The sequence below is a fragment of the Rhinopithecus bieti genome, unplaced genomic scaffold (assembly GCF_001698545.2).
Source record: "Rhinopithecus bieti isolate Rb0 unplaced genomic scaffold, ASM169854v2 scaffold_986, whole genome shotgun sequence".
In the NCBI taxonomy this organism is placed as follows: domain Eukaryota; kingdom Metazoa; phylum Chordata; class Mammalia; order Primates; family Cercopithecidae; genus Rhinopithecus; species Rhinopithecus bieti.
In genome coordinates, this window is record NW_016803218.1 from 88875 (window position 1) to 104604 (window position 15730).

The 15730-nt window shown below is 44.2% G+C and overlaps 1 protein-coding gene across 8 annotated transcripts in view; it reads left to right on the forward strand.

The window, feature by feature from the left end:
* NUCB2 (nucleobindin 2) overlaps positions 1-15730 on the forward strand; it is a 69847-nt gene that overhangs the window by 1580 nt on the left and 52537 nt on the right. For 2 of the 8 annotated variants that reach the window (XM_017869895.1, XM_017869861.1), the window contains exons 2-7: positions 3749-3836; positions 6612-6766; positions 6988-7188; positions 7452-7811; positions 9361-9537; positions 14014-14168. The gene's annotated coding sequence lies outside the window, so the exon portion shown is untranslated. Of the gene's footprint in view, positions 1-3670; positions 3837-6611; positions 6767-6987; positions 7189-7364; positions 7812-9360; positions 9538-14013; positions 14169-15730 lie in introns of those variants that run through there. The other 6 variants (XM_017869865.1, XM_017869866.1, XM_017869887.1 and 3 more) reach the window with 6 other exon arrangements.

Here is a 15730-nt window from a genome sequence, read left to right on the forward strand (position 1 = left end):
CCCAGCACTTTGGGAGGCCGAGACGGGCGGATCACGAGGTCAGGAGATCAAGACCATCCTGGCTAACACGGTGAAACCCCGTCGCTACTAAAAAATACAAAAAAACTAGCCGGGCGAGGTGGCGGGCGCCTGTAGTCCCAGCTACTCTGGAGACTGAGGCAGGAGAATGGCGTGAACCCGGGAGGCGGAGCTTGTAGTGAGCTGAGATCCGGCCACTGCACTCTAGCCTGGGTGACAGAGCGAGACTCCATCTCAAAAAAAAAAAAAAGAAATGGGGTTTCACCATGTTGGTCAGGCTGCTTTCAAACTCCTGACCTCAACTGATCCACCTGCCTCCACCTCCCAAAGTGCTGGGATTACAGGTGTGAGCCACCGAGTCTGACCATGTTCTTTAGACCTCTTTCCCACCAGGAGATTCTCTGTCAGTGCTAAACCTTCAAGTTTTAGCTTTACTTATTGTTATTATTTTACCACATAGGTTCATTTTATTGAGCTGAAAGCTTACAAAAAGTCCACTGGTCCCTGCCCTGCCCATGTTACACTCGTTCCTTCCCATGCACACTCTTGAGTATCCACAAGTGCTTCCACATAACTGGTTTCCCCCAACAAAGCACAAAGGGTGGTGCTTCCAAAGCATCTGTTGTTCCTAGCAGCAAGACTTTCAATGCTGGGGTTTTATTTATTCTGCAAGGTGGTATTTCTTTTTCTTTTCTTTCTTTCCTTTCCTTTCCTTTCCTCCCCTCCCCTCCGCTCCCCTCCCCTTCCCTTCCTTTTTTTTTTTTTGGACAGAGTCTCACTCTGTTGCCCAGGCTGGAGTGTGCAGTGGCATGATCTCGGCTCACTGCAACCTCAGCCTCCCGGGTTCAAGCGATTCTCCTGCCTCAGCCTCCCAAATAGCTGGGGCTACAGGTGTGCACTACCATGCCCAGCTAATTTTTTTGTATTTGAAGTAGAGACAGGGTTTCACCATGTTGGCCAGGCTGGTCTTTAATTCCTGACCTCAGGTGATCTGCCCGCCTTGGCCTCCCAAAGTGCTGGGATTATAGGCATGAGCCACTGTGCCTGGCCATTTTTTAATCTTTGAAAGTGTTTTATTTCAATAGTTTTTGGGGTGCAGGTAGGTTTTGGTTACATGGATAAGTTCTTCCGTGGTAATTTCTGAGATCTCAGTGCACCCGGTCCTCCAGCAGTATACACTGTACCCAATATGTAGTCTTTTATTCCTCACCCTTCTCCCAACCTTTCCTTCTGAGTCCCCAAAGTCTATTACATCATTCTACCTTTGTGTCCCCATAGCTTAGCTCCCACTTATAAGTGAGAACATATGATAATTGGTTTTCCATTCCTGAGTTACTTCACTTGGAATAATGGCCTCTAGCTCCATCCAAGTTGGTGCAAAATACATTATTTTGTTCCGTTTTATGAATCAGTAGTGTTCCATAATGTATATATAACACGTTTTCTTTACGCACTTGTTGGTTGCTGGGCACTTAGGTTCATTCCATGTCTTTGCACTTGAGAATTGTGCTGCTGTAAACATGCATGTGCAAGTATCTTTTTCATATGATGACTTCTTTCCCTTCGGGTAGATACCCAATAGTGGGATTGCTGAATTGAATGGCAGTTCTACTTTCAGTTATTTGAGGAATCTCCATACTGTTTTCCATAGAGGTTGTACTAATTTACATTCCCAACAGCAGTGTAAAAGTGTTCCCTTTTCACCACATCCATGCCAACATCTATTGTTTTTTGACTTTTTTTTTCTTTTTTTTTTTGAGGCAGGGTCTCACTCTGTCACCCAGGCTGGAGTGCAGTGGTGTGATCTCAGCTCACTGCAACCTTTGCCTCTCGGGTTCAAGCAATTGTCCCACCACAACCTCCCCAGTAGCTGGGAGTACAGGCATCCACCACCACACCCAGCTAATTTTTGTACTTTTAGTAGAAATAGGGTTTCACCATGCTGGCCAGGCTGGTCTTGACCTCCTGGCCTCAAGTGATCCACCAGCCTCAGCCTCCCAAACTGCTAGAATTACAGATGTAAGCCATTATGGCTGGCCATTTTTCTCTATTCTATTCCACTGGTCTATGTTCCTGTTTTTATATCAGTACCATACTGTTTTGGTAACTATAGTCTTTTTTTTTTTTTTGAGACAAAGTCTCACTCTTGTCCCCCAGGCTAGAGTGCAATGGCACGATCTCAGCTCACTGCAACCTCCACCTCCTGGGTTCAAACGATTCTCCTGCCTTAGCCTCTCAAGTAGCTGGGATTACAGGCGCCTGCCACCACACCCGGCTAATTTTTGTATTTTTAGTAGAGACAGGGTTTCACCATGTTGGCCAGGCTGGTCTCAAACTCCTGACCTCAGGGGATCCACCCGCCTTGGCCTCCCAAAGTGCTAGGATTACAGGCGAAGGCCACCATGGTAACTGTAGTTTTGTAGTATAGTTTGAAGTTGGGTAATGTGATGCCTCCAGATTTGTTCTTTTTGCTTAGTTTTGCTTTGGCTATGCGGCTCTTCTCTTGTTCCATATGAATTTTAGGATTGTTTTCTCCAGTTCTGTGAAGAATGATGATGGTATTTTGATGGGAATTGTATGGAATCTGTAGATTGCTTTTGGCAGTGTTGTGGGATGTGTTTCCATTTGTTCCAGAAGGGAGTATAACTGCCTCTGCCACACATGAGTTCACAAAGGGAGTGGGGAGTAGCAGGCAGCAGCAAGCCTCACCCAGCTCCCATGCAGTTGGCAAGGCTGGTCTTGCTCCCTCAGTGCCCGGCTAACAGCACTGAGTTTAGATCCAGGCAGTCTGTGCACACTGTGACCTGAAACCACAGCTTTCAGGTCATGCCCTTTCCTATCTGCTGGTAAGGCTGAGCACCCAGCATGTATGCTTGTGTCTCCTGCACACTTCTCGCTTGCCCCCTGGTTTCTGCTCAAGGGAGTTCACCCCCACTCCAGATTATATCATAAAATTCAGTTGGGAGCTTCTTTCACCCTGTGACCCCTCCCTGAGTTTGACTTCCCCGAGGGCCCCTGTAAGATACAGTCAGGAATGGCTTCCCTCGTTTCATGGTGGAGACTGGGAATGCCTACAAGGCACTTCCCATTACTGCTTCTACGTTTATTTATTTCACACCACTCCCTAAATCCATTCCAGCTCTGGGTAGGGTTGAAGCCTTCTCCTGTGGACTAGATTTTCAGATTCCCTGGTAGGAATGTGTGCTTGGAGGAAGACTCTCCCCCTCTCACACTATGGGAACTTACAGTTTTTCACCTGTCTCACAGAGTAGGCTGCAGCCTGCTGCATCTTTCAAAGGGTCTGTGGATTCTTTCCCAGCTAATTTTAAAAAAGTTCTTTTTGTAGAGACAGGCGTAGGCCAGGTGCAGTGACTCATGCCTGTAATCCCAGCATTTTGGGAGGCTGAGGTGGGAGGACTGCTTGATGCCAGGAGTCCGAGACTAACTGGGCAACATAGTGAGACCCTATCTCTAAAAGGGGGAAAAAAAGGGTTTTAGTTGACTGAAACCAGGACAAACATAAAGAAAGTCTCCCATTCAATTTATCTGGTTCTAAAAGCAGCTTTTTCTAATTGTGCACACAAATGAACTGTTTTAGGCAAGACAGGGTCTTGCTATGTTGCCCAGGCCGAAACACAGTGGCTGTTCACAGGTGTGATCCCACTACTGATCAGCAAAGGAGTTTCTGACCTGCTCTGTTTCCAACCTGGACCTGTTTACGCCTCCTTAGGCAACCTGTGGTACTGAGGCGGGAGGCAGAACTCAACTCTGGAGGCAGAGCTTGGACACCGGACCAAATTGAGGACTAGCTGAAACAGGTTTGTAGCAGAAGCACCTCCCCATAAGACATGCCCACCAGTGTGCCATGTCAATTTACCATTGCCATGGCAACACCCTGAAGTTATAGCCCCTTTCTGTGGCAATGACCTGACAACCTGGAGGATACCACCCTCATTCTAGAAATTTCTGCATAAACTGCCCATTAAGTTGAAATATAGTTAAAAGTGGGTATAGGGCGAGATGCAGTGGCTCATGCCTAGAATCCCAGCACTTTGGGAGGCCGAGGTGGGTGGATTGTTTGAGGTCAGGAGTTTGAGACCAGCCTGACCAACATGGTGAAACCCCGTGTCTACTGAAAATACAGAAATTATCCGGGCGTGGTGGTGGGTGCCTGTAATCCCAGCTACTCAGGAGGCTGAAGCAGGAGAATCGCTTGAACCTGGGAGGTGGAGGTTGTAGTGAGCTGAGACTGTACCAGTGCACTCCAGCCTGGGTGACAAAGTGAGACTCTGTCTCAATAAATAAATAAAAAATAAATAAAATAAAATAAAATAAAATAAAATAAAATCAGTATAAACAGAAATGCAGAACTGCCTCTGAGTTGCTGCTCTGGGCACACTGCCTACAGGGTAGCCCTACTCTGCAAGGAGTAGTACCTCTGCTGCTGCCGTGTACTGCTGCTTCAATAAAAGTTGCTGTTTAACACCACCAGCTCACCCTTGAATTCTTTCCTGGGTGAAGCCAAGAACCCTCAATTTTGGGGCTTTCCTGCTCTGCATCAGTCTCCTGCTCCTAGGAGTTCACACTTTTTTGTTTGTTTGTTTTGAGGCAGAGTGTCACTCTTATCACCCAGGCTGGAGTGCAACAGTGCAATCTCAACAGTGCTCACTGCAACTTCTGCCTCCCAGGTTCAAGCCATACTCCTCAGCCTCCCAAGTGTCTAGGATTACAGGCATGTGCCACCATGCCTGGCTAATTTTTGTATTTTTAGTAGAGATGGAGTTTCGCCATGTTGGTCAGGCTGGTCTTGAACTCCTGACCTCAGATGATCTGCCGGCTTCAGCCTCACAAAGTGCTGGGATTACACGTGTGAGCCACCGTGCCCAGGCAAGTTCACCCCATTAATGTCAAACAGTGCAGACACCCAGGTGTCATAGCACACTACAGCCCAGAACTGGTTTCCAGCTATTCTCCTGCCTCAGCCTCCTGAGTATCTGAGACTACAGGTGTATGCCACTGGGCCCAACACAGGTCTTTTTTTTTTTTTTTGAGACAGGGTCTTGCTCTGTTGTCCAGGCTGGAGTGCAGTGGTGCAATCTCGGCTCATTGCAACCTCCACCTCCTTGATTCAAGTGATCCTCCTGCCTTAGCCTCTCAAGTAGCTGGGATTACAAGCGTGCACCACCACACTTAGCTATTTTTAGCAGAGACGGGGTTTCACCATGTTAGTATTTTTAGTAGAGACAAGAAAGTTTTACCATGTTGGCCAGGCTGGTCTCAAACTCCTGACCTCAAGTGATCTGCCCACCTCAGCCTCCCAAGGTGTTGGGATTACAGGTGTGAGCCACCTACCTGCCTGGCCTATCCTAAGTTTTAATGCCTAATTCAGGCACTGTGTGTTCATCTGTGCTAGATAATAGCTAATAAACATGCACAAGATAGTTCCTGCCTTCAGTGTGTTTACAGTCTAGTTCTAGTGTTTTGTAGTGTTAGGATGTGGTATGGTCTTCTGATCTGACACCACCAATGGTTACTAATTATATTATAACAATACCTAGATAATAAAATTTCCCATGTTTTTCAAATTGAAATTTAGTTTTCCTATACCGCTAACCTGAATATTCTCCTGAATATCCTTTCTTCTCTAGTGCCTTTACTCTTCAATTTATCCATTACAGCCGAATATGACTATTTCCTTACATTTGCCTTTGGGCTTAACCCTTCAGCTGAGGTAGTGCCACAACATTCTTGGACTTTCATGATGATAAGGCAGATAGATTAAGATCTTGATTTAAATAAAATGGACAAGTGTAGTCTTCTCCTGAACTTCAAAAAGGATAAATAAAATGGACAAGGGTCCTCTTCTCCTGAACCTCAAAATGGAGCTTAACCTTGAGGTACTGATCTATGTATGTGGATGAGAAGTGTTAGTAAAGATAATTGAGGCCAGGTGTGGTGGTTCACGCCTCTAACCTTTGGGAGGCTGACGCGGGCAGATCACTTGAGTCCAGGACTTTGAGACCAGCCTGGAAAACATGGCAAAAATCCATCTCTACAAAAAATGCCAAAAAATTAGCTAGGCATGGTGGTGTGCACTTGTAGTCCCAGCTATTTGGGAGGCTGAGGTAGGAGGACTGCTTGAGACTGCGAGGTTGAGGCTGCAGTGAGCTGAGATTGTGCCACTCCACTCCAGCCTGGGCAACAGAGGGAGACCCTGTCTCTAAATAAATAAATAAATACGATTGGGTTGAAATCCAGAGACCTAAGTTATAGTCCCAGCTCAGCCACTACTCTGAGAATAATTAACATTTATTGAAAATTTACAATGTGCCAGTCACTTTTTAAATTAATTTGCTATGCTGTAAGTAGGAGGGTACTATTATTATCTTCATTTTACAGACAAGGACATGGAGGCACAGAGCACTTAAATAACTTGCAAATCATACAGTTAGGGGCACACAGAGTCCAGTTGTGCAACAGAGGCAATCTGCCTGGTAATACTTCCAGATAACAGAAGCTTTCATTGCTGACACACTATGTGGCAGATTCTGTACTGTGTATGTGTTTTTTGTTTGTTTGTTTGTTTGAGACAGGGTCTCACTCTGTGGCACAATGATCATGGTTCACTGCACCTTCGGCCTTCTGAGCTCAAGTGATCCTCCCGCCTCCATCTCCTGAGTAGTACAGATGTGTGACCCAGCGCCTGGCAAATTTTTAAATATTTTCTTCAGACTGAAACATCGTTGTGGTAAGGATAAAAAAGAAAAAAATATTATTGTAGAGATGGGATCTCACTGTTGTCCAGATTGGTCTCAAATTTTTGAGCTCAAGCCATCCTCCTGCCTTGGCCTCCCAAAGTGCTGGGATTACAGGGTGAGTCACCATGCCTGGCCTGTATTGTTTTCCTGGCAATGTTATCTCATTCAATCTTCGTGAATAACCCTAAGGTATATGATACCAATTTTTCAGGTGAAAAAAACTAATTGGCAGAATGAAACTTCGTAAACAGCCTGTGGCTCCAAAAGCTTCTGGAAACCTCAAGCTACCCATGTGCATCTTTGAGCCTCAGTTTCCCCATCTTTAAAATGAGGGGTTTGGAGTAGATGTCTGTTCTCTGGGGGAGGATGCAGAGGAAAGAGCTGTCTGCGAATCGACGAGAGAAAATGTGGGGTAAATAACAGTTAAACCACAGTGACCGAGGGCCCAGCATAACGGGGGTGGGTGCGGTTACAAATGCCGGTAAGATTCCCGCCAAGGCGGAGGACCGGGGTGTCAGAGCCGAGCGAGGCCTGTGGGCGAGAATGGGCCTGACAGCCATTCTCTGACCCGCGTGGGCGCTGCAGGCGCAGGCCAGCGGCCAAGGGAGAGGCGATCCCTGGGGCTCTGCCCGGGTCTCGAGACGGCACCTCACCCGCCCAAGTCCTGCTCCACAGGCTTCTCCGGGAAAGCTAGGGAAGGAAGAGGCGCGGCCTCCCGAGCCCGCATCTCAGAGCGCCACGTCCCTCCTGGCTCAGCCTCCCCGCAGGCTCCATAGTTTCGGCGCTCCCCCACCGCCCGCCTCCAGGCTCCACGGAGCGGCTGTGTCCCTGCTCCTGCCAATCGGCGTCGTCAGCAATCCCGAACCGGACCAATCAGCGGCGGCAGGGTGTGGGAACTGTCGCCATGGCAGCCAGGAGGCGGGCACGCGCGGCGGGAGGAGGGGCAGAGCGGAGCGGTGGGCTGGGGGCTGGAGGACAGGTTTGTGCGCTGGAAGCAAGCAGCAGGCGCAGCCTCGCTCACCGAGACCCGGCCAGGTAAGGCCGGTGGCCGCGCGGTCGGTGCGGAGCAGCGCAGCGGGAGGTTGGGGGGTGGGGGGGTCCGGAGATAAGGCTCAGGTCTTCGCCTGCCTTGCCAGAGCAGTGAGGGTGGCGGGGGCCGTGCAGTGGGCGGGGCAGCGGCGGGGAGGGGGCTCCCAGCGCCAGCCGGAGCTCTGGGTTCCTTCTACTCCACTCGCAGCAGGGCACGCGAGCTTTCTTCGGGGTCGAGGAGGGTGGGTGGCTCCTGGCGGGGAGCAGGAGAGGGTAGGTGCCGAGCCGAGACCCTAGCGGGGTCCCGTCGAGTCTGGGCAGGTCGCTGGGCGAGCGGGTGCCCACTAGTGAGGAGGGACACCCACCAATTCCAGGCGATGCTTCCCTGCGCCGCTGAGCAAAGCTAGGCCCGGGGATCCTGCTCTTCTCCGGTCTGGTTAAGCCGGCAACCTCTGACACTTAGGAGAAAGTTAGTATCAGTCGTGATATCCTTTTCCCTTAAGTGACAAATTAGTTACGAGATGAACCCTTTTGGTTTTAGGAGATGAGAAATAGAGTACTTCCTTTTTGCACCTGCTAAGTGCTAACTCAGTGAGCAAATGTGGTTACTGTGGTTGCTGTTTGCAACGGTCGTAGATGACAATTATTTTGCAGTATCAAATGGCTAGGAGAGAGAGGGAAAGAGGGAAAGAGAGAGAGAATATGAGGGAATGAAAATGAACAGGAACCATTATGATTTTTGAGAGACAGAACCTCTTGAAATTCTGTGTCCACTAAACTCCTAAATTGAATAATGTACATTTTAAGCAATTGAACAAGCTAGTGCTACCATCTAAGTCTGCTACTAAGGCTCTGTTAAATTCATGGACGAGTATGAACACTAAAAGTTATTACCTTGGTTTAAAACTAGGGGCAGATTAAATGCAAATATTTCTGATAGTGAATTTTGTTTGAGGGAGATTGTGGACTTTCCTTATGGGAAAGTTTAAAGAATTGATGAGAGAGATGCTTTAAGGAATGTTCTTGTTTTTTGAGACTTGAATAAGTTCAACAAATGTTGAACAAATATTTCCACAAATCTTCCTGAGCTAATAGGGTCAAAAATTAAAATTTTGGAAATCTAGAATTAGAAATGAAATCTCAAATAATATCACTGTCATAATTAGGATGAACATGAAAACTTCCATTTCTCATCATGGTCTTCAGGCTCTCCGTGATCTCATCTACCTTTGTAGTAGGGGGTCAATTTTTTTTTTTTTTAACTAGACAATTTTAGAAATTTAAAGGAGTCAAAAATTTATTTCTGTCTCCATGTGTTTACTCATGCCCTTCTCTGTCTATCCAAATTTTACCCATTTTTTTTTTCTTTTTTTCTTTTTTTTTTTTTGAGACGGAGTCTTACTCTGTCATCCAGGCTGGAGTGCAATGGCCCAATCTCGGCTCACTGCAACCTCCACCTCCCGGATTAAAGGGATTCTTCTGCCTCAGACCATCGAGTAGCTGGGATTACAGGGACCCACCACCACAGCCAGCTAATTTTTTGTATTTTTATTAGAGACGGGGTTTCACCGTGTTGGCCAGGCTGGTCTCGAACTCCTGACCTCAGGTGATCCACCCGCCTTGGCCTTCCGGAGTGCTGGGATTACCAGACGTGAGCCACCGTGCCTGGCCGACCCATCTTCTAAGAGTCGAATCTGTCTGTGTTGTGTTTACCTTTCTTTGCTATCCCAAGGTACGTACATATTGTTCATATCACACATTTTGTATATATCCTTTCAGCATGCTTTTTGCCAAGTTGGTTTGTGCTCTGTGAAAAACAGTTGAGATAAAATGCACAATTAAGACAATTAGGGTACTTTTCAAAACACTGTTAATTATGGGCACTAATATCAATAACATCAATTCAGATGTCTGTTTTGGGGTATGTTATGAAGCTCTGAACACATACTAAACTAATTTTGCATTACTTAGAATAATATTGAAATTGCTTTCCACTTTCTAAGGACCCTTTTGAAGGCTGGGGTCTACAAAATACCTTTTTGAGTAGTAGGTTGCTGGCAGAATCAAGTGCAGGATTTAAAAATGTATTGAAAATAATCCTTTAGGCCAGACATGGTGGCTAATGTCTGTAATCCCAGCACTTTGGGAGGCTGAGGCGGGTGGATCACTTGAGTCCAGGAGTTCGAGACCAACCTGGCCAACATGGTGAAACCCCATCTCTACTAAAAATACAAAAATTAGCCGGACATGGTGGCGGGCACCTGTAATCCCAACTACTCAGGAGGCTGAGGCAGGCTGCTTGAACCCGAGAGGCAGAGGTTGCAGTGAGCCGAGATCGCGCTATTGCACTCCAGTCTGGGCAACTAGAGAAAAACTATGTCTCAAAAACAAAACAAAAAACAGGCTACTAACCATTTCAAATAATTTATTCAAGGAAAAACTTCAATCATTTTAATTATTTTCAATCAAAACTTTTTTTACAACCATGATGTGGTGAAAAGTATATTTAGTTAGAATTTCGTGGCCAGATTCCAGTACGGGCTCTGCCAAATGAACTTGGCCAAAGTCAGTTAACTTCCTTCTGTATTTATAACCTTTTATAAAAGTAGGGCTGAATGAGATTACAGTAGTCCTCCTTTGTCCTAGAGGGATATGTTCCAAGGGTCCCAATGGATGCCTGAAACTACAGATAGTACCAAACCTTATATACGCTATGTTTTTTGCTATACATATATAATAATAAAATGAATAAATAATAATAATACACTGTAATCAAAGTTATATGAATGTGATCTTTCAAAATATCTTGTTTTACCTTAGGTAATTGAAACTGCAGAAAGTGAAATCGCAGATTAGGGAGGACTACTTTACCTCCAAGATTATTTCTGATCTTAGAATTCTCTGATTCTAAAATCCTAAAGCAGCCTAATAGAAGTTCAGATAGTAGTTACTTGATTTTATTTTTGGCAGAGCTTTTTTAAATTTTTTTTTATTTTTATCTTTTGAATCAGGGCCTTGCTCTGTTTCCCAGGCTGGCTGGCGTGCAGTGGTGTGATCATGGCTTACTGCAGGCTGTAACTGCCAGGCTCAAGTGATCCTCCTACCTCAGTCTCCTGAGTAGCTAGGACTAAAGGCGCATGCCACCACACCCTGCTCATTTTTAAGTGTTTTTTTTTTTGTAGAGAAGAGGCCTCACCATGTTGTCCAGGCTGGTCTCAAACTTCTAGGCTCAAGCAATCTGCCTGCCTTGGCCTCCCAAAGTGCTGGAATTACAGGCGTGAGCCACTACACCTGGCCTTGGCAGAGTTTTTTTTTTTTTGGCAGTGTATTTTAATTATCTGAAGTACAGTATATGTAAATAATAAAGAGATTATAATTTTAATAATATGTTTATTGAGTGATACAGATCTGTTTTTCATAAGCCTATAATCTAGGATACTCCAACCCATTGTTAAGACTGGAAAAAAGGAGATAAAATAGTTTCCTTGGTAAGTGTCCTTTTTTACAGATGTAGACAACAGAGGCTCTAAGATCTATACTAATGTCTTGGTCAGGGAAAAGCTGTAGTCCAGCTCAGCTGGTCATACACTTGATATTTTATTTGAACCTCACTTTCCCATTGACTTTCATTTTCGAAGGGAAAATAGAGGTGAGCACCAGGCTGTCTGTGGCCCTTGACACTGGTGCTATGGAGAAACTCAAAAGCCGTTTATTTTTCTTCACCCTACCCTGTTTTATCGTTAGATTTGTAACATTGATAGTAAGAAGAAGCAATCCACATTTCCTAGCACAAGGTAGTGCCTTAGAGAAGGAAGCCTGAGTCTCTTGCTACAGTTCTGATTTAAGATTGGAAGAGATTATGTTGGATGCATTGCTGTCATTGGCCTATAACTGTGTCAGGACTTTGGTTCTGGCAGTGTGGCCTTTCAAAAATGACCGTAAGGCCAGGCATGATGACTCACGCCTGTAATTCCAGGCTTTGGGAGGCTAAGGTGGGCAGATCACTTGGCTCACAGGTTTGAGACCAGCCTGGGCAACATGGTGAAAGCCCATCTCTACCAAAAATTTTAAAAACTAGCCAGGCGTGGTGGTGTGTGCCTGTAGTCCCAGCTACTCTGGAGGCTGAGGTGGAAGGATGGCTTGAGCCTGGGAGGTGGAGGTGTTTGTTTTTTTTTTTTTTTTTAAGATGGAGTCTCCCTCTATCGCCTAGGCTGGAGTGCAGTGGCGCGATCTCGGCTCATTGCAAGCTCTGCCTCTCAGGTTCAGGTGATTCTTCTGCCTCAGCCTCCCTAGTAGCTGGGACTACAGGCGCCCGTCACTACGCCCGGCTAATTTTTTGTATTTTTAGTGGAGATGGGGTTTCACCATGTTAGCCAGGATGGTCTTGATCTCCTGACCTTGTGATCCGCCAACCTCCGCCTCCCAAAGTGCCGGGATTACAGGCGTGAGCCACCGCACCCAGTTGGAGGTTTTAATGAGCCGAGATAGCGCCTCTGCTCTCCAGCCTGGGTGATAGAGTCAGACCCTGTCTCAAAAAACAAAAACAAAAACTAAAACGACTTTTAAAGTTGTATGTCAAACTGGTCTTGCTTGCTTTTTGTTTTGTTTTTTTACTTTTTTTTAAGACAGGATCTTTCTCTGTCATCCAGGCTGGAGTACAGTGGTATGAATGGCTCACTGCAGCCTTGATCTCCTGGGCTCAAGCAATCCTCCCATCTCAGCTTCCTGAGTAGCTGGGACTACAGGTGCACACCACCACACCCAGCTAAATTTTTGATTTTTTTTGTAGAGGCGGGGTTTCACCATGTTGCCCAAGCTTGTTTTGAACTCCTGCGCTCAAGTGATCCACCCGGCTCAGCCTTTTAAAGTGCTGGGATTATAGGTGTGAGCCACCACGCCCAACCTGGTCTTACTTTTTAAGTTCTACCACTTTGGGTGTTTACAGACAGATTTTCATATTTCTTTGTTTCCTTTTCAAGACAAGAAAGGCATTAATATTTATTGAGCAATTACCATTGTTGTGCACTGTGCTGGTTACTTTGTATTCATTCTTGTTTTCCTCCTGTCAACAAACCTGTGAAGAGGTATGAGCTCAATTTTCTAGGTAGGAAAATCAAGACTCAGAGGCAAGAAGTAGCTTGCAAGTAAATAGGGGAAGTTAGGATTTGATCTGCTGTTTGTGTATTTATTTTTTACCATGTTGTGTCAATAAAAGTCATATACCTTTCCAGAATACAACATGCATATGATTACTCTCCTGCATAGATTATTTTATGTTAAATATACCATATATAAAAAAAGAAATACCTGTGTCCTTAAAATTTGAAAATATTTTATTTGCTTTTTTTAACAGACTACTTAGAAATAACTGCTTATGTTCACTAACGAGTTTGCACATGAGCTGCTTTGTGTTTTACATGTTATTTTATGGAGTTTCAAAAAAGAAGTTGAGATATTTCATCTTATTATTGATCTCTGTGACAAACTAGGAACAAAGTTAATTTTTTTAAAGTGGTGGTAAGAGTAAAGAAAAATTCCATTTAAGGATTTAACAGGAAAAGTTGCCCTATATCTTGAAGTCTCATTGCTGAAAAAAATAAGTTTTTAATCTGAATTCCTCTTAGTTATTCAGGAGGGGAGGAATACAGTAAAATTTGGGAATAATAAATCAATATCTTTTTTTTTTTTTTTCCCAAGACAGAGTCTCACTCTGTCACCCAGGCTAGAGTGCAGTGGCATCATTTCGGTTCACTGCAACCTCTGCTTCCCAGGTTCAAGAGATTCTTGTGCCTAAGCCTCTTGAATAGCTGGAACTACAGGCACCTGCCACTGTGCCCGACTAATTTTTGTATTTGTTTAGTAGAGATGGGGTTTCACCACATTGGGCAGGCTGATCTTGAACTCCTGACCTCAGGTGATCTCTCCTCCTTGTCCTCCCAAAGTGCTGGGATTACAAGCAGGAGCCACTGTGCCTGGCCAACATCTTTGTTTATTCTGGTTTTGATTCTGTTTATTTCACGTATCTTTCTCCCTTCCTTACTGGAATATGATATAATTTAGTCTCCTTCCACATCATAAAAATTTGGCACTTTTCACATTATGTGACAAATGCATACATTATCATGTACCGTTACTACTGTAAAAGTCTAAATTTTGTAATTTTGTGTCTTTTATTTATTTGTTTTTTTTTTTTTTTTTTTACATTTAGAACGTGTTACGAGCCAGTTTTTAGTGAAAAAACATTGGGCTAGGAGCCAAGACCCATCTCTTCACTATTTTGGTATTGTGCAAGTCATCTTATCTCTCTCGACCTCAGTTGTCTCATCTGTAAAAAGGAGATAAAAATTATTTACCTGCCTGAACGTAAGTACTCAAGAATTGCATTTGGTTGCAAAGAAAATGACTACCACTACCACCACCACCAAAATACAGAAAAGAAAACCAAAACAGACTCACAGATGGCTTAAACATGCAATATTTACTTTCTTATATAAAATAATAATTGAAATAGCACTCTAGGATGGGTATAGTGGCTTTATAAAGTCATCAGAGACTTAAGCTTCTTTCAGTTCTTTTATCAGTCATCCCTAAGATGTTCTTGTAGCACTGGTTCTTGTAAGTCCAAGATAGCTGCCAGAGTTCTAACCATCACTGTCCTGTTCTAGGCAGCAAAGCATAGGCGAAGAAAGATGCATCCTCTTCCTTTAAGGAGAATTCCTGAACCTGAGACTATAAGAAAACGGAAATGTAGCGGAATGCATGGCTGCCCTCTTTAAAACTGGGCGTTTGTTACTGAGAAGGAAGGAAAGATTTGGATATTAGCAAGCAAATAGAAGTCTCTGCCATGATATGAATCTTTTTATCTTTCAGCTCTGAAATCTGTAATCTGTGATAACCACTCATAGAAGCTTCTGTAATTTGCCATGGCAGATATTTAAGTCTGACTATTAACTACAGAAGGAATTAATCTTCATCTAATAAATTGTGTTTCTGTTTTTACTTTTAGCCCTTAATTCATTATAGAAGCCTTTCTGTCTTATTTGTGTATTTGTTCTGGTTATTTTTAAACATCACCCATAAATGCTCAATAGATGATTGTTATACATTTTATGGTTGTGTTAAAAAGAGCTAACATTTATTGAGCTACTTGCTGTAAGCAAGGCACTAAAATGACAGAGGTAAGTTATCCCAAGGGTATCACATAACTAATCATCAGAAAGTAAATTTATATTGAAAGTAAATATAATTCATCTCAAGATACATTTCACTATGGTCACATGAGGAACACTTGCATTCCTTGCTAACTAAAAGTAGTTTGTTCTTTTTCTTTCTTCTTCTTCTTTTTTAACCACTTAACTATTAGTTCTCTTGAAATTTTCTTACTACTAGTTCTTGCTTAACTTATTTAGCCACACCAATATTTTATTTCCTTCCAGACTTTTTTTGTTGTTGTTGAGATGGAGTCTCACTCTTTCACCCAGGCTGGAGTGCAATAGCGTGATCTCTGCTCACTGCAGCCTCCACTTCCCATGTTCAAGCGATTCTCCTGCCTCAGCCTCTTGAGTAGCTGGTACTGCAGGCATCCACCACCACACTGAACTAATTTTTGTATTTTTAGTAGAGATGGGGTCTCACCCTGTTGGCCAGGCTGGTCTCGAACTCCTGACCTCAGGTGATCTGCCCGCCTCAGCCTCCCAGCGTGCTGGGATTACAGACAGGAGTGAGCCACTGTGCCAGGCCCCTTCCAGACTTTTCTTGGTGAATGTTATATAAATATAATATTTAATTTATATATTTATAATATATTTAAAATATATAATATATAAATATACCCTATACTTGTCATGCAAAATGGTTCAATTGTCATTGTTTCTATTTCAAAAAGTAAACTGAAATAAATAGCTTTGAGAGAAAGAAATTCAGGG